The 19,320-nt window shown below is 42.4% G+C and overlaps 1 protein-coding gene across 3 annotated transcripts in view; it reads left to right on the top strand.

Annotated features, from left to right (window-relative positions):
• Window positions 1-485: 485 nt before the first annotated feature.
• The window catches only part of LOC122805468 (cationic amino acid transporter 2-like), a 509,319-nt gene continuing 490,484 nt past the window's right edge, over window positions 486-19,320 (top strand). Inside the window, exon 1 of one of the 3 annotated variants that reach the window (XM_044075647.1) lies at window positions 486-709. The gene's annotated coding sequence lies outside the window, so the exon portion shown is untranslated. The remainder of the gene's footprint in view (window positions 710-19,320) is intronic. The other 2 variants (XM_044075646.1, XM_044075648.1) reach the window with 2 other exon arrangements.

The following is a 19,320-nucleotide window of genomic DNA, read 5'->3' as shown; positions in this document are numbered from 1 at the left end:
TTATTTTTGTCATGATATATTCCAACACTGCAATATGCCTCATCACAAAGAGGAAAGAATAGCTAAGTCACTTTGCAAACTTCAGTTTGAATATCTGTTTGCAATAAGCTGTAGGAAATGAAGTAGAAAACAATGTCAGTCTGTGTCCTGATTCACTCAGGCTTATCAGGGTCCTATGTCTTGAATAATTAAATACGCATATTAAATCTCTTCCAGTATCCCCAAGCATGACATACTGCCCAGCACCCTTGTTAATGCAGGTAACCTGTAGGAACTGATGAATTCATCTGAAGTCATCTGAGGTTTGGTTTGTGAGATTTCATATGCTTTCTTAGAAATATTCAATTCAACAATAATCCAGCAAGCCCACACAAGCATGCTCACAGACCCTCCATTCATCAGTCAGAATTGGAGCTTACAGAATAAGCAGCTTGAAAAAAATGCCTTTATAATAAGCCCGAGTACACAAATACTGAGAAAATATGTTATGATGTGGAACCTGCTGTGGGAAAAATATCCCTAGCATTTATTGTTCCCTTGGTCCAGTGAGAAAAGGTCAGGATGACAGGGAAAATAAATGGGCTGACTTTTACTTGATTTTAAAATTAAAACTCCAGATTTTACAACAGAGTAAACCACTGAGGAGCCCACTCTGCACTGCTGTAGTTGCATAAAGGGAAAGTGTGTTAATCTGGACATCTTCAAGAAGGTAATGCAATATTTTTTTCTGTAAAAACATCAGATAAGTGGACCATGGTACAGGTTAGCATTTGTAACACATTCCTGTTGCTCACAGCAATACTGTATCTGATGTCTGTAATAAGAAATAAATGTGCATTGTTTAATTCACATAGTTGGTATTTCTTTGTATAGAAAAACAATATGTAGGTTATGCTTCTGTTTCAGGCAGTCTAACCCAGCCAAAGCTAAGTAATACATTTCTGACTGGATTTTTATAAAGATAATATACAAAGTGTAAAACAATACAATCAGAAAGTGTATCCTGCTAAAATGTTAAGGAAAGTATAAACATGATTTTATGTAAAGATAAAGACAAATTTATTTCATTTGCAGGATGATAAAACTAAAGAATGGTCAATATTAGTTTGATAATATAAGGAAGGATATATGTGCCAAAATGCATTTTGCTGATGTGCTGAAGGAAATTGTTGCTGTGTAGTTATGCAGAAAATGAAGGAAAATATTTTGGAGAATTATAAATGCTGAGACTGTTTTGCAAGGATCGCACCCTGAGGACTAAACGATAATCACAAATATTACCTAAGTTTATTTAGATCACATATGACTGCTAGATGACATATGATGGTTAAAAGTATTTTTAAAAAATATTTTTATACTGGGTAGAACAGAAAGAGCCCTGTAATAAGATGGTGTCTGTAGAGACTGATTCTCAGTGGAAAATAAACTGATACAGAGTCTGCAGATGGAAGTACACCTGTGACAGTATCTAGAGTTATCCCAGAGCATGTCAAATGTCCAGCATCATATTCTCCCCAGGCTGCCTTTGACCTCCACCTTTGCTTTGTCAGTTGTGTAGATTATCAAGCCTTTTGAGAAAAGAAAATTCCTGGTGTAAATGAAATGTATGACCAGTCCTTTCAGCATGGGAGAGTTTTTTCTTAGCAGCACCCCTACTTAGTCAGCCAAGCAGTGTGCATCAATTTGCCACCTGTCCTCATTTTATTCTGTGGCAGATCAACCTCCCACCTTTTATTACATTTCATACCTTTTTGTGAAAGTCATTGCATTCAACAGTAGACCAGCTATCACATACTGTGGATAAGTTAACCTTTCTGCCAGATAACAGGCTAGCACTAGTTTGGCATAATTCTTTTTCAAAGTCTCGCAATAGATTGTAAAGTGCAATTGTATTTACAAGTATAAGTAGCTTTTGATATCATTGAAAGATGCAATTAAGCTCCAAACATTTAAGAACTTCCTGTAAGACCTTTTCCCGGAGTGGCACACTTTCACAAAAAAGTATAGTTCCAGAAGCAGATAACTGTTTAGTCCACACAGATTAATCACTCACTATAACAAGACACATGTATTATCCTATTCTTGAATTTTCATTTTTGATTTTGAGTTCATTATTCTCTTAAGGAAGCTGTATAACATCCAGACCTTTCTGTAACATACCAAGCATAGTTTTTTGTTGGCTACACACACACACACACACACACACACACACACACACACACACACACACACACACACACACACACACACACACACACACACACACACACACACACACTTAATAACTTAATTTCTTCTACCTGAAATGCCTTTTCCTATTCTTTCTGGTTCCTTCCTATCTCTGTTTACAACATTCTCAAACAGTTTACACATTTTGATTCCTCTAACATAAGCATCTTTAGTTTTTTTCCCCAGGTTCTCCATAATCTGTCATGAATGCCTACATTCCAACTGGCTGTATTTCTTAAGTATTTTTTATCATATGCATTAGTTTACACTTTGTGGCACATTGTTTAAGGTGATGGCCATTTCGTTAACTTGACAGGTCTTTTCTCATGCTTTTCATTGATCCACAACACTGAAGCAGATCTTTGCATCACTAACAAAGAGACACACTTTTGTCTTTCAAGACTATTATCTATGTTGTTTGAAATTAATAAATTGGACCAGTCTTAAAAATAAGCACTATATTAATCCACTTGTGATCAATGAACATGTACATGCTCCTTGGAACAGATTACAGTTATAGCAATTCTGCACATTATATTTGTCATCTACTCTGTGTCTGTTACCTATACCAGTACCCCTGGATGCTAGAACTAGACTGGATAACTTGTATTTGATTTTGTGTGTGTGTGTGTGTGTGTGTGTGTGTGTGTGTGTGTGTGTGTGTGTGTGTGTGTGTGTGTGTGTGTGTGTGTGTGTGTGTGTGTGTGTGTGTGTGTGTGTGTGTGTGTGTGTGTGTGTGTGTGTGTGTGTGTGTGTGTAAGATGTCAAAAATTTACTGAAGCTTTTAGCTAACTGATATCCGCTACATATCTTTGATAAACTGTTTGGATCATCATTCAAAGATATGTACTTTTTTAAATTTCTGTAAGCATTACTACAGTTATTTTTTCTCCTTCTCTGATTATCCGCTTTATCTATTTTGGTGCTGCAGGGGACCAAAGCCTATCCTGGTACTCACTGCATATAAGGTGGAGAACTAATCCTGAAAGGGGCACCAACCCATCACAGGAACACATACTCATTGTCACACAATACATTCCCCGGGATTCAGTAAACTCCATGTCAGAATAGCATTATTCCGTGATGGAGAGGACTGTACCCATGCAAGCACAGCTGCACATAAATCTCACCTTCCTAGAGCAAGAAATCTGTACAAAGCCATAAATAATGGGGAGAGAAAGTCATAACAATAGGGACACTTTTTAAATATTGCACTGACAAACTCGGAAAGCTGATAGAATAAAAAGTTTGCATTAGCACGAATTCCTGAAGGGTATGAAGTTTGAAACCCAAATGTCTGTCAGTATGTTTTGTCTTAAACCTCAAGTGATTTGCCAATGATCTGCTAGAAAACCACAATCACACCTCCTAGGTTTGTAAGAGAAATAATTAAAATCTGTCCCTATGATTCCCTTTACAATTTCCCATACTGTGACTGACAAGGAGTACATATACATGTAAATAAAGTGGGTTTATGAATTTAATTTTAATTTTTTTCCATTCTAAGGTATGTTTAAGCATAGCTGAGTGGGTGTGAGTATTATGGTCTGCTGCCCAGCATTGCTGAAACATCCTATAGGAGATAAATAGAAATATACAGCTGAAATGCTCATGCTGAGATAGTGTAGTGGCTAGGAGTCACGGATTTGCATGCAGGCATTCATGGTTCAAATACCAAAACAGGCACTTTATTTTTACAAGGGAAAGCAGTGTTAAAATTATTAATTTAATTTTAAGTTATGTAGTAATTGATATTTGTCAACCAATGTAGTATAGCTGGTCTAAAATGTAAGTGTGAGTGCATATAACATGTGAAATCACCCATGTATACAGAAGTGTCCCTTACATTATATTTACACCCAATGGTAATATAATGAAAGCACATAAATAGATGTCATGTAATGTAAATCATATACACTTACTAATATGTCATATGTTAAATGAAAAATGAGCAGTGCTCAGCTATGTTTAGCCAGTGTAAGCATTGCTTAAATGTGAATGCTATGCAGCAGTCAGCTCAACTAAATGGATTTGTGAACTAGTAAGCAATGCTCAGCAATTACCACTTTAAGCACTGTTCAACACAGCTTAGTGAGTTTGCACATTGCTAAGCTGTGCTCAGCATTTTCAAAATGGCCCAATGACAGCAAAAGGTGGGACTATGGCCTTATTTAAACTGCGTAGGCGGGAATACAGCCATAACATGTTTAGTCTGATCTCTGCAGGAACATGTCCGTCGTTGGAGAGGGAGTGTGCTTTCGGGTGCAGTGCTGGGGCATCCTGGAGTCCAGGGTCATGGTTGGACTCCTCGTAGAACATCATGATGACAGACTGCTGCAGGGTCAGTTCCAGGGCTCTCAGTACAAAGTGCAGGCCTGCGACTGTCTGACACATGACCTCATTAGTGTCACTGGAATCCCCTGAACTGGTGAGCAGGTATGGCATCATTATGCTGACCTAAAGCATAGGAAGGGGGAGCTCTTGACCCAGTGGATCCAAGATGCTCGGGACCAGCATGCTCCAGCAGTTTGTAAGTATCCCAGATAGAGCTGTACCAAATTCTAGCCTGAGTATGTGATAGACAGGTATGCATAATGCTTGTTTCTTACCCCTACAGCTGCACCAGAGAGGGCTTTAAACATTGAGGCCCATGCAGACAGACTGATACGGATGTGCCGACAGGCTGGTGAGTACATATCTATCTTGCATCAGTGTGATAGAAAATAGCATTGTTGTTCATTTTAGCACACCCAGACATGGTTCAAATCCAGGGAGTGGTACAGAGATGTATGCATATATACACAATAGAGACACTGAATATTTATTTATTTATTTTACATTTGTTTACCGGGAAAGTCCGACTGGATATATGTCCATTTTCAGCAGGGGCCTGGGGAGAAAAGCTCCAGAAAGCACAGTACAAATACATTAGGAACAATAGAAACATTTATACATAAGTATAATATGCAGTTTTCAGTAGGGTTACAAACTTAGATAAAACATTGTAGACAACATCAACATCATGCAGCTTCAATTTCAGACAATAATACATGCAGTTATGGGTTAAGTCCTATCAAGAATTTATAAACTTATTAGAGTATATGATTGAAATGCTTAGGGAGAGTTTGCAGGAACAGTGGGTGGTGATTAGTCTGTGTTTAAGCAGGGACATTGCCAATGCTGTTGGAAGTGTAGTTTGAGGCTTTTTTGAACTGGGTTAAGGAGGATTGGTGAGTAAGTTCAGCAGGTAGCATATTCCACATTTTGCCTACTGAGTTGGTGAATAGAGAGTCCCCAGCCACATTTATGTTCTTAGTTGTTTGTACCAGCAGTTTGCCAGAAGAGTGTGGTGACCTCAGGTTGCTGTATGGTTTGAAGATCTTATTTAGTGCTGGTGTTTTTTTTCTGGTTGATATAGTATTTTGTGGGTTATTACAAGTTGGTTGTATCGGAGAAGACTGGGCCACTCCAGCCATCCTAGTTGAGTTAGGTTGATACAATGGTGGGTCCTAGAGGTAGCACCTGTAGCAAATCTAGCAATATGGTTGTAACAACTAGCAAGTTTGGTACAGGTGGCTTGGTTCAGGTTAGTGAAGAGGGGGGAGGCATAGAGAAGGGTAGAAAGTAGGTAGGACCAAGCGATAGTGGTTCTTGCAAAAGTGTGAAGAAGGGTTTGATCCTGTATAGGGAGCCCAGTTTTTTGTTGACAGATTTGATGGTTTTATTGACATGGATATCATATTTTAGGGTGTTATCGACTGTGATGCCTGGGAGTTTTGTGTGAGATTCTGGGGATATAATTGTGCCATTGTTGGAACTTATAGTAAAGAATGGTGAGGAGGATTTGCAGGTGGGGAAAAGATGAGCAGTTTACTTTTGTTGGGATTTAATCGAAGCTGACAGTTTGTGAACCATGTTTCTACATCATTGAAAGTATTATGGGTTAGGGTCATAAGCTCAGTTAAGAAGGAGGTGGTACATATTAAAGTAGAATCATCAACGTATTGGATGCAGGTGGCCATGGGAGTGATGGTGGGTAGGTAATTGATAAAGACTGAGAAGAGTAGTGGTCCTAGTATGGAGCCTTGGGGGACTCCTAGAGTAATGGGTAGACATGTGGATAGGGTATTCTGCCATAAAAACTGCTTGTCTATCAGACAGGTAAGAGTGGAACCATTTAATAGAGCTACTATTCAGTGACAGTTCCTTCAGGGTACGGAGAAGCAGTTGGTGATTGACCATATCAAAGGTCTTAGAGAGATCTAGGAAGAGAGCAGAGGTAAGTTTGTTATTGTTTTGGTTGATGTTGATAGAGTTAGAGAAGGATAGGAGGGCTGATGTGGTGCTGTGGTGTGGCCTAAAACCATGCTGAAAGATGTCCAGTAGTTTATTTTGGGTGAGATAGTGCATTAATTGGTTGTGGGCACACTTTTCCATAATTTTGGCCAATGCTGATAGTATGGCTATTGGTTGGAAGTTTAAGAGGTCTAAAGAATTCCCTTCTTTATGAAAGAATGACATGAGAAACCTTCCAGAGAGAGGGGATAGTGGCTTCAGTCAAGGCGCAGTTATTATGATCAAGACAGGGTATGCAATGGCATCTGCCCCTTTTTGTAAATATTCTGGTGCGAGGAGATCAGCTGCCAGGGTAGTGGGCTTTAGTTTAATTAGAGATCAGATGGTGGATGTAGATACAGGTTGGAAGGTGAACGGGAGTGGAGTAGTGAATGTGGAGGAGTTTTGAAAGGAGCTGGTGGGGGGTAATTGGCTAGCTAGTGACTGGATGGTTTTGGTAAAAAAATGTTAATGATGTTAGCAGTTTCCTCTGGAGTTTTAAGGTTGCAAGTTGAGGGGGTGGGGGTGGAGGTTTGGCCAGGGTGGAGCAGTTTGTTTATGCCTGCCCAAAATTTTTTAAGGTTTATTTTGGTGTCTTTGCTGAAGATTTTGATAGAAGATTTTTTGTCTAACAGTGTGGCTTTCTTGGTATCATTCCTTCATTGTTGGAATTTAATATGGTCAAGTGGGTCTTTGGAGGTGCGCCATTTGTCCAATGCTTTATTTCTTTCTATGATTTTAGTTTTGATTACTTTAGAGAGCCAGGGGCAGTCTTAGTTTTGGCTCTGAGGGTGTGGATAGGAGCATGTTTATCTAGAATGGAGAGGAATTGAGAATTAAAGTAGACTACAGCATCATCTAGTGGAAATTCTTTAAGTATGGCCCAATTGCCTGCTCTGAGTTCATTCTGAACGTCAGTGGAGTTAAAGTTCTTGTTGTTTCTGATAGATTTATATAGAACTTGGTGGTGGTTATCTACTTTATGCTTAATGATGTAAGTGAGTAAGTGGTCACTTATCATCTGGGAGGGTACCCCTGTTGTACAGGTCTGGGTGATTATTGATAAGAATCCAGTCCAGGATGCTGCCTTTGTAGTTGGATTTATTTACTCTGGTGGGTGAGGATATAAGTTGGGTATAACCATGAAGGTTTATATTGGTGGTGGGAGAATCAGAGGAACAATTGTTCCAGTCAATATTAACATCTCCTAACACCATAGTTTCATGGAGGTATCATGTTGGAAAGCCATTGGAGGAAGTCTTCTAGGGTATTTGCATTGTTGCCTGGGGGATATAAATGCAGGCAATGAATATAGTTTTACTTTTGTTAAGCTGTAGTTTTCTAACTAGGGCTTCTGCATTTTTGAACAAGGGGGGTTGTTGTGGGGCTAATGTGACATATATTGTGTTTTTAAACAGAACTGCTACTCCTCCACCTTACCTGATGTTATGGTCTAGTCTAAGTATGTTGTACCCTGGTGGGATAACCTCAGCATTTTTAGTTCCTGGTTTTAGTCAGGTTTCTGTAAGACATAGCACATCAGGTGAGTAGGTAGGGAGAAGGGCATGAGGATTATGGACCTTGTTGTTAATACTCCTGATGTTTAGGAGACAGGTCAGGAGAGATCTAGGGGACCTTAAATTTGACCATATGTTGAAGGTGGTAGTGGGCTGGGAGCTTGTGGGAAGGGTGGGTCCAGGGTTAGGGTGGATGTCCCCATCCGTTATCAAAGTAAATTGTACAGTGATTATTAGTTTCAGCGCTTTACTTATTATTTTATGAGAATATTTGTAGAAACAGTCAGAAAGTGTTAACAGATATTTTCCCCACAGGTCTCACAGGTAAAGAAATGTGTGTAGCAGCTGTATGAAGGGTATAATAATACACCAGAATATGTGTAGAAACAGTCAGACAGCATTAACAGATATTTTCTCCACAGGTCTCACAGGTAAAGAAATGTGTATAGTAGCTTTATGAAGGGTATACTAATATACGTAAATAGTTGTAGAAACATTTAGAAAGTGTTAACAGATATTTTCTCCACAGGTCTGATGGGTAATGTAATGTGTGCAGTAGCTGTATGAAGAGTATACTAATGCACCATATACAACTATACCACTGTCCAACTCCATATGCCTGCAAACGACAGCAGGATAGCTACATATATCATGCCATCTCCCTGATACATGTCTCTCAAGTGTCACACTGTCATGGCTAGTAGTCACTGCTGCCAGTCACCTTGGACACAGATATGAATCCAGGTGAATTATGCTAGTAGCAGATTCAGACATCAGTGCAGGGTACCCATTCCTTGTCAAGTATGTAACCCTGACATATACAAGCCCCCCTCCAGTAAAGTAGCCAAAGTGTACAGATTCTGCCCCATACCATTACAGGTTGACAGTCTAACAGGTATGTATGTACCACAGATGCTATGGACCATAGGCAGATGTAAAGTGAGGCAGACCTGTAGAGTATTGAGTAATACCGTTGTGAAAAATAGAAGCTGAAACAATTGTTAATGGACCTTTTAATCTCTCCCCCCACCCGTCATCTGCATCAATAATTATTTTTCATATACTACGGATATGTTGTTCTCAAAACCTATTGTTGGAACATGTGTTCTATTATTGTTCATATATTTCTGTGGTTGCTGTCAATGTAACTTGCATGCTGATAAAATGCTTACTGTTGTTCCATTCATGCATGTGTTCTGTTTGCTATGCAACTGTTTTAAATCTGTTGGTTTGGGTTAATGGGGACACCCACACATGCTGTTATAACTAATTTTGAAATGTGCTATTCATGACTAAGCAATATATCTTGCAAAAATACAACACCATAGCACATTTGGGAAGGCAGATCCTGGCAGATCCACCTGTCCACCCCCATCTGGCCATGGCACCTGGCCCCAACATGTCTGGGACCCAACCCAGAACATCCTCCTTTGCTGCTGCTGCACCACCTTCAGGTAGAACTGCCTCAGGGGACAGCCCACCCCCGGGCATGGGTGTGGAGAGGAGCCCGTCATCCACTGACAGTTCCAGGGTATGGTGTGCAGCATCATCCACTCTGAGTTGGGTGGGCAGCTGTGCCAGATGGAGGGCCACCTGGCACACCTCCAGGGCCAGGGTGCCCCTCTTCTCCAGCCCCCAGCACAGCCACCTTTGGGGCTGTGAAGGTTCAGTGGTGACTGCCCATGGGTGGGGACCTCAATCCCACTGTATACATTTGGGGGCTCATGAGCCACTGATTCCCAATCACCCTCCCCATCCAAGTTGTTTATCCCACTCATGTGTCATATACTGCCCCTGTCTGCTGTCTTGTGTGCTCTATCTATCTGCAAATGCTACCTATCCTACCCAACCTACCTCCCCAAACATACCTACAGCCCTTCCCCAACATTCCACTCTTACCTAAAAAATGGGCATCTGTCCCACAAAAAACTCATTGCCCCATACATAGCTCTACATTTCACCCCCATGTACAGTGATATTAATCAATGTACTCACAAATTATTCTCCAAATGTCTGTCAACAACACCCCTCCCTGGGGGTGTGAGGCTGTAAATTCCAAATTCTACACATCATTTACAGCTGTTGCTGCAGAAGAAATGTGGTCCTTTCCTACAGCCATTCTGCACATCCCTAGCTGGTTTTGCTAATGTTTTACCCCCTGCTTGCCCCATTTCACCACTTTACTATCACCTTTTTTTCTTTTCTTTAATTAAAATTAGTGAGAGTGCAAACAGGAGTAAGTGGTGCTAAGTGAGGCTAAGAAGGCTTAACCGTCTGTTAGCATCAATTAGTTTTGCACAAAACTAAGAAAACCCACTTACAACTACTTAAAATTGACTTAATCACTCTGTCTCCATAAGCCCTTGTTCTGCCCAGCAACAAAATAATCAGCCCTGCCAACTCTCAAACCCAAGATGCTGTGCACTACATACACAAAGAAGTACCACTACACCATCTGAGCTGTGGGAATTTGTAATGCTTTTATAAACATATCATGCAGTCTGGTCATTTAACATTAATGAAAAAAGTTATCACTTCCAAGTTTTGGACCCAGGACTCTGTGCACTACAGTCACAGCAATGTACCCTTACACCATCTGAGCTGTAAGAGTTTGTAATGTTTTTACAAACATATCATGAACTACAATCATTTAATATAAGAGAAAAATATGTATCCATAGTACTCTGATATACACACACACACATATATATATGGTTTCAAGGTACTGAAATTCTGTTATATCTCAAGACCATAAAGGCAAATTTTTAAAATAGTGAAAGTGCATAATCGCGAATTTGAATATCTCAGATTTTCGGTTATGGCTTTATGCTGCATTACGTGCTGTGTTTTATGTGGATGGTGTCCAATGTGTGTGGATTTAGGTGAAATTTAAGGTAAGTGAGTGTCTTGTAAGGGTTTGGGGTGGGAGCTTGAGTGTATGTGAGTGTGTTTGTAAGTTGTACGTGTGGGTTAGGGTAGGCAGGTGAAAGTATGAGTGTGTAAGTGTTAGATGTGTTGTTGTTTGTATATGTGTGATGTGTGTGTGTGCGTGTGCATGTGTGTAGGACTGTAGAATGTCTGGGTGTGAGTTTACTTTCTTTTTCTGTTTGTGGCATCTCGGAGTTAGTATATGTAAGTAGGGGGTTTGGGGGGCACAGCCCCCCACAATGGGGGGTTGCAGGGGGGTTTGCCCCCCTGGTTATTTGTACTGTAGATTTGTGGATGTGTGGTGTTATGTTTTTGTGTGTTTTTCATTTTGTACTGTGGGTATTGTGATGTATGTGTGGTGTGGTGCATACTGTGTGTTCGGGATTTCAAATTTTGTGGTTTTGGGCTGTCGGTGTTTTGTGTATTCACCTTTATGGTTTCAAGGTACTGAAATTCGAGATTTCAGTATTTTGAGATTATAAAGGGGAACTATATATATATATATATATATATATATATATATATATATATATATATATATATCTACATATATATATATATATATATATATATATATATATATATATATAAAACCAACCTCTTACTGCACGATATCTGCAAAAAGCCTGACAAAGTGGGGGGGATAAAGGGCAAACAATAGCGACATCTTTCAAATATGGCTGTTATATGCATAGAAGTCTGGGAGAGTAACATGGTTTGCTTTAACATATAATTCCTGATAGATTCCTGGTCTGAAACACAAATGAATGTCATTACGTACTGATGTCAATGCTCATATCATCCCAATGAATTGTCAGAAACCAACAACTGTTATGGGGAACAGACCAAACATATGAGACACACATCTGGACAATGCTAGACATCTTGGTACAGTTGAGAGGTATGACTGCAGTAATGTAACAGAAGAGAAAAACTCTGAGAGCTGCCAACCATTTCACCCAACACCTTCTGAACCACAGTAAGAGCAACACAACACTACCCCAAATCAGCTCTGGGGAATTACCCATGTATTTCCAAATATATTGTGCACTACAGGGATGGAACTGTAGGTAAAAGTAGATATTGGTGTGAAAATGTCCACCCACAACCAATTGCACCACAGTCACAACAACATACCAGTACCCCAAATGAACTCTAGAGTACAATGACTGTTTGAACAAACACATCCTGATTGCCAGCCACACACTACACTCGACATATCTGGCCCAAATCACAGTCTACTGGGAATTCTGAGGTGTTACAGGACATTTTCCAGTCTGCCTCTACAAACATGTACACCTGACAAACCAACAGCAACTGTAGCAGCATGCACAGTCAGATAGAAATGGATCTATGACACTGACATCTGCTATTCTTCCTACTCATCCCAACAAACATTTACACAAAACACTGCTACACAATCTTGGCAGTCTGTTAACAATGGCCAGACCTACACAACTCCCAACTCTATAGATTTCCACAGACTGTCCAAAGTGTGGGAGCATATTTATGGCCGCTGCTGCATACCACTTCCAGGAGTCTGCTAAGTCGCTGGGATGATACCAGGAGTGCAGTCACTAAATAATGATATACCATACTTCTGAACCTCTTATTGCAAGACACCTGGACAAAGCATGACATACTTGGGTGACAGGGGGGCAGAAAGAGGGGCATATCTCACATAATGGTGTTACAAACTGAAACAGTTGCTGCTGTTACAGGGTTTGTTGTAAGATAACATCTCTGAAGAATATGATGTCTGAAGCAGTAATGGATGTCAGCATTTACTGACTACAATCCTCACATTATCCTACTGATGTCACAAAAACAGACGTTTGTCCAAGAACAGACCACACATAACAGGCAAACCTCTTGTCAGTCTGCAGACATCTGGACAGTTGAGAGGTATGTCAGAGACATATCACTGTCAGACATCAGGTCACATAGAAAATGCATGTCCAGACAAACCCTGTTAATCTAGCAATCCTCTATGTGTATAGCACTCATACTTACTTACAATCTGTATCCAAGTCTGGAGCTTTGTCCCCCATGTTGTTGGGCTGTCTCCACATGTCTTGTCCTGAGAGGTATTTCCACCTACTATCTGTGAAGCTGTAGCCTCCACACCTCCATAATGTCGTCCACACAGACAAGGAAAAGGGTCAAGGCCCACATAAAGTACTTAAGTATAGCACTGTGTTGCTATGGCATTGGCTAATGGAAAGATAACACAGCTGCTCTGGATGCAAGTAGCAAGTGGGAGACACCGATTGATGCACAGGCCATCACTTGCTCATGTGCATTACCTACAAAAGGCAAGCTACTGCCTATGCAATGCAGGTCTGAACCCATCTACACAAAGACAGACTGCGACTACACAAAGTTAACCATTTGTGTTACTCTAAGGAAACTCTTCAGCACTATAATAGGTATGTCAGTCACGTAAGCATGTAATTGAATGCAGAAGAGGGAATGCAATAATGTCAAATAGGACATTAAACACTCAGTCACAACAAGACCTGCTGGACTGACATGCTACTGTCTGGCACCTATGGCCATTCCTGCTTGCCCTGTCTGCATTGATATGGACCACATCTCTGGCCCCTGAGTCAACTCAGCAAAGGTCATCCCATATATGACTACTACTGGAGTGTCTGTAGTACAATACTGAGTGTGACACTGCTAGGCCAGCTACCTGGGATGTTGTAAATATTCATATGTCACCTGTGAATGCTACTGTGATACATATGCTTGTCTTACAAATGTAAGAGACTTATATAGGGTATGTGCATAGTACACAATAGGTGCAGAAGTGTGTTGAACCATATGTGATATACTGCACCCATACCTGACAACTGTCCAGAATTTTGCAGACTGACCATGTCTGCTTCATATTTGTAGTCAGTGCCTCATACAGTTGAGTATTGTCTGGCACATCACGGGCAACCCATTAAAGATTGAAGTCATAATATAATTACATACATTTGATTGTCAGATCTCATATCCTGTGGAGTAAACCTGTGAATGCGACACCGTCTTTGCTGGCAACTAAGTGTAATTTAGCTAGATTCATAAAGTGATACTATTTTCCAGCCTTTGCCCACCAGTGCTATGTGCCTTTGTGCAGATGTCCTGCTTTAACAAGACACCCATGGCAATGCAAGTGCACCTTGTCCTGCAGGATGCCAACATTTGTGCAATCACTGACATCTGCTTTGTAGCTGTGGAGAGCACACTAACTTTGCCAGGTTATGTTACTCATCCCATCATACGTTTAGACTCCAAATGGAGGTCTGAAAAGCCACAGGAGGTAGAGTGTTGAACATTGTTGCACACATACACACCTCCAGGCTGGCCAAACAGTATGACACAGGGGAGACATCCTGAGTTCAGTTAACAGTTGCCAAAATACCTACTCAAATCATAGCTAGCTACAGGCCCCTAACCATGACTAAGGACACCCACCACACCTATTGGGATTTGATGGAATCTGTCAGGATTCAATTGTCTACCCTGCTCCTGGATGATTTCAGCTACCCAACCGTAGTGTGCATGACCTATGCCACCTGAACATGAATGCACTGAGATTCCTCTGCTTTGTCAATGGCAATGCAATGGGTCAGCCATTGAACACTACTATGACAGGTGGGAATATCCTGTACATGGTCCTAACCAACATGAGTAGCCACTGTAGCACTCCTACACTGTCATCCTCCTTGGTAAGATCTGACCTCATAGCCATCACTGTTCAGGTCACCATCTCTCCTGCCACCCCTCCCCCTTGTCAGGGTAAAAAAAATGAACTTTACACAAATGACTATACATCTCCTCAGAGGAGGTAGAAGTAGCTTCATAGCCAATGTCCCATCAATTGGAAGTAGCAGTAGTGTCCAGGCCCATACCACAATACTATGTGGGCACCTACATAGCTGTATGGACTCAGCAATACCTGACAGGAAAACATCTCCCTCAAGGTAGGGTAAATGTCCGTGGTGGACAGCAGCAATATACAAATGCCATAATAGGTGGAAATAATTGCTGGACAAGGCCAAGAAGGAACAGGTGCCTTATTGGAAGCAATGTCACCTTGGTCTGCACAAGCAAATACGTTCACAGGTGAATTACCCTCAGGCTATCTTTGAGTGCAAATTGGACACATCCACCAAGGCCACCCACTAGGCCTTCCATACATATCTGCAATCCCAGATGCAACACATAAATCTGCTCTGTAGTGATGGTCAACAACACCACATACACATATGGCATAGATATAGGCAACCGGCTGCAGACAGGTGAAGTGTAAATGCCACCCCCTTGTCTCCCCATTGGCCGATTAGTACACATGTGCATGCACAGCATCTGCCCCCTCCCTCATCATCAGGAAGCAGGTCCGTAATGCCCTCTCAAAGGCAACACACAGAAGTCTCCACAGGCCTGATACCATCCCTGGCTGCATCCTACATGAACACAGGCATAGGCTCTCAGATCCATTCTGCACTGTAGTCAGACAAAGCCTGAGCAACACTGTCATCCCACCTGCACAGAGGACAGCCACTGTCATCCCTATACACAAAGGAAAAGAAATCCACTGACCCTGCTAATCATATGCACATCAGCCTAACTAGCCTGTTCTGCAAGAGCATGGAATGCAATATCAAGGACATTATGGACAGGGACATTGGCAACATCAAAATGCCTGACCCCACACAGCATGATATTGTCAAAGGGAGATCAGGCCTGTTAAACCTGGTCAACCTCTCTGAAGTGGTCAACAAACACAAAGACGAGGGGAAGATGGGAACCAATGCCTATCTTCACCTGGCCCAATTCTCTGACAATAATCCCCAGGCAGCCAGGATACATACGCCTACACAGCCAGGCATCAACCTGTATGTTACCGGATGGGTAGCTAACTGGCCCAATGAAAGCACCCACTCAGTCACAGTAGTGGAATCCACCTCTAGTAGTAGACTCTTCCAAAGTGGTGTACACCAAGGATCAGTCTGGGGGCCTCTACTGTTTGAGAGATATGTATCTGAGGTACAGGACACAAGCAGTGGTCTGTGGCTGACCAGGTGTACAGATGCTTGCAAGCTGGCCACTGTCTTACATTCCCCTACTGATGTGAGCATCCCCCAAGAGGCCCTCACCTGCCTGATAACTGGTACAAGAAGCATTTCTGCAAACTGAATACCAGGAGAGGCATCATTCTCCCTGCTGTGGCAGATGTTAGCCACACTAATCATGACAGTAATAATGTATTGAGCATGCAATCAGGTGTGAGGCGACTTGTGCTCTAAGGTTGGTAGCAACCTGACAGTTTCCCACCATGTGGGCACCATTGCACGGAAGGCCATCTACATGGCCCACCACACAAATACAGGTATGTCATCCAGGAACCAGGAGGTCACAATATCCCTGTACTCAACCCTTATCTGACACATTACCAAGTACAATGGCTCTTTTGGCATGTACCTTGTCAAGCAAATGCAGCAGTTGCATCTGCAACACCTATTCAATACAGGTAGGCTGAAAGCCCTTTCCCTGTACTCAGTGTCATATAGACTGATCATAGGTGACCGGTGTCTGGCATACAAGGCCATTTAGAAACCAGCATTGATGGCATTTCTTCATATCTGTAAGAATCATGCATGCAGGGCCCTCACCTGGTCTGTGACATGTATAGTACTTGTTGACAGGATAGTGTAGTGTCCCACACAATGTACTGTCTGTAAAATACACTCCCTCCCCATGTCTAGCAGAGTACATGTATAGCCCTCTTGAAGAAGAAGCTGGACAACTGCATGGGAAATGGGTGGGACACCCGTGGGATCCCACAGGTGTATCAGCTGGACAGAGGAAAAAGGTGCTGGCTTGGAAGGGACATGGATAAATGTCTGGGCCACGCTTATGAGGGCATCAGGGCCAACAGTCTGGTATCATCTTATGAGGCTATGCACCTAGTACTTTACTTGTATCCTGTATGTATTGCAAACTGTCCTGCCATGTTGTCTGGAATGAATCTCTGTGAGTCTGAACTGTGTAGGTACTGCAGTGGTGGTGTATAGTCTTGTTCCTTCATCAGATATCATCACATATCATTACACCTTGTCATTGTATGTGGTCTCTATAGCAGTAAGTCATCTCTTACAGTACATCCATATGCACCTGGTAACACTGTAATGTACACTCCAATATCTTTGGTCTTGGCCACAATTACTATTCTGCTACTAGGCCAATCACACAGTAGGATTTGTCACCCTTTGTTGTGCGCCTTACAGTAGCAGTGAAAGAGATGGATTGCAGCAGACAGATCTAGCGTAAAGTCTTCCCTGAAGGGCCCATAGGTGTCACAGCTGTGCCAAACTGTACCAGGAGTGTGTGCGTGTGCACGCAAGTGTGTGTGTGTGTGTGTGTGTGTGTGTGTGTGTGTGTGTGTGTGTGTGTGTGTGCGTGCACATGTGTGTGCGTGTGTGTGCATGTGTGTGCGCTTGTGTGCACATGTGTGTGTGTATCAGCAAACATAATACTGCAGTGTATTAATTCACATATGTTATCTTCCCCTCACAGCTGAACACAGGGGTTGGTGCCCCCCCCCTCACAACCTGATGTCAGTGTCTTAGTGGACTTCCATGATGATGATGGTGGTCATAGTGAGGCACCGTTGGTGTTTTTTGTGCCTGAATCCATGCCATTCTTTGGTATCCCACTGTCAATCACCATGTCTCCGCATACAGTCAGTATGTCCACACATACCCAGTCCCCAGCAGCCATGGATGATGGACAGATTAAGGGTGGTTGCATAGACCAGGCTAGTGTGTAGGGTATGGCAAGTGTGAGGGTAGACAGCCATAGGCAGGGAGTAGGCAAGGTCAAAAACAGGCAGATGAACAGGACTGCTGCCCATCAAGCCCCTGTTGCAAGTGCCACAGCTGGTGTCACCAGATGCATGCTACAGTCCATCATGGAGGCACATGCTTGTATTGACTGCAACATGAGACAGATACTTAGGGTCATGAATGCAGTGCTCCCTGCCATGTATGACAACCTCCATTTGTGATGCCATACATCATCTTTCCGATGTTGTGGATAGACAGTGGGGTAAGACATTGTCAGTTCTTAACCGTGTAATGTCTGTGCTTGAGCATGCAGTGGGAGTAGGTCATCAGCCAGATGGACGAAGGTCAGCAACATGATCAGCTGTGAGCCCATGTGGCCCTGCACATTCACAGTCCTGTAGAGGCAGTGCCAACAGCACTACCAAAGGGAGGGTGCTGTCTACACTATACTGCAGCAAGACATAGGCATGTTGTCCTGGCCAGTCCCAACAGGGACATGGATCCGGCAGACAGCAGTCACCATTAGGGAGTAGTACTGCATCTGTCCTTGATCCTGGCGGCACCAGTGATACTCCTGGCAGAACCAGTTGCCACATCCCTGCCAGGAGACAGTGAACAGTAGATCCTGCCATGTACAGTTGATAGCTGTCCAACATAGTCCTGTGTCGGGCATCCACATCACTTGATGGTGTGCAGACAAACACTCACACATCCCTATCACAGGCCAGTCACCATCAGACATGCACAGCTGCTTGGCATGGTCCAGTTAAACAGCACCCCTTCACACACATATGATGTCAGCCATATGGCCGGGCTTAGGCCTCTGGCAATCCAACACCACACCCTGTGCATGTGTTGATATTGTGCCACAACTCTGTTATTCATACCATCAATGCACGGGCATGCGCATATGGGTCTGATGCACAGGGTGACTATAATATAGTATAGCAATGTCATGCTATGTAAGGTGCTGTCTGCTGGCAGTAGTTATGGGTACAAATCGTGATGTATGTACCTTGTTAGCCATGATACACTATGGCTGTTTGTACTGCTGACTGATTGTACTGTCATGTACCGTATTCTGGTAGTATTCCAGGTGTCTGTGTGTCTACAGGCTGTGGGCCTGCTGACAGTAGCAATGCTGAGTAAGGTGGAGTGGAAACACAGTGATCTTTTCATAGCCAAGGTACAGCTGTATATGTACATGTTTACCAGGTGTGTTTACATGCAACAGTGTGTGAGCGGCAATTGTGGAAGACAGTGTGACCATGTATACATACCCTTGACACAGCCACCTAGCCTTCATACATGTTTCCTGGGTGTTTTGTAGGACCACAGGCTCACACATTTATGGGGGTTACTTGAGTACTGGTACTAGGTTCCTCACAAGTTTAGCCATTACTTTAACTGCAACAGATTCAGCTATCAGCACCTGTTGCCCCTGCCATATCTGTCACATCCATTCAACCATC

This window comes from Protopterus annectens, chromosome 6.part1 (genome assembly GCF_019279795.1).
Source record: "Protopterus annectens isolate FY-2018-M chromosome 6.part1, PAN1.0, whole genome shotgun sequence".
Classification (NCBI taxonomy): domain Eukaryota; kingdom Metazoa; phylum Chordata; order Ceratodontiformes; family Protopteridae; genus Protopterus; species Protopterus annectens.
This window is presented reverse-complemented; position numbering and strand designations above follow the sequence as displayed.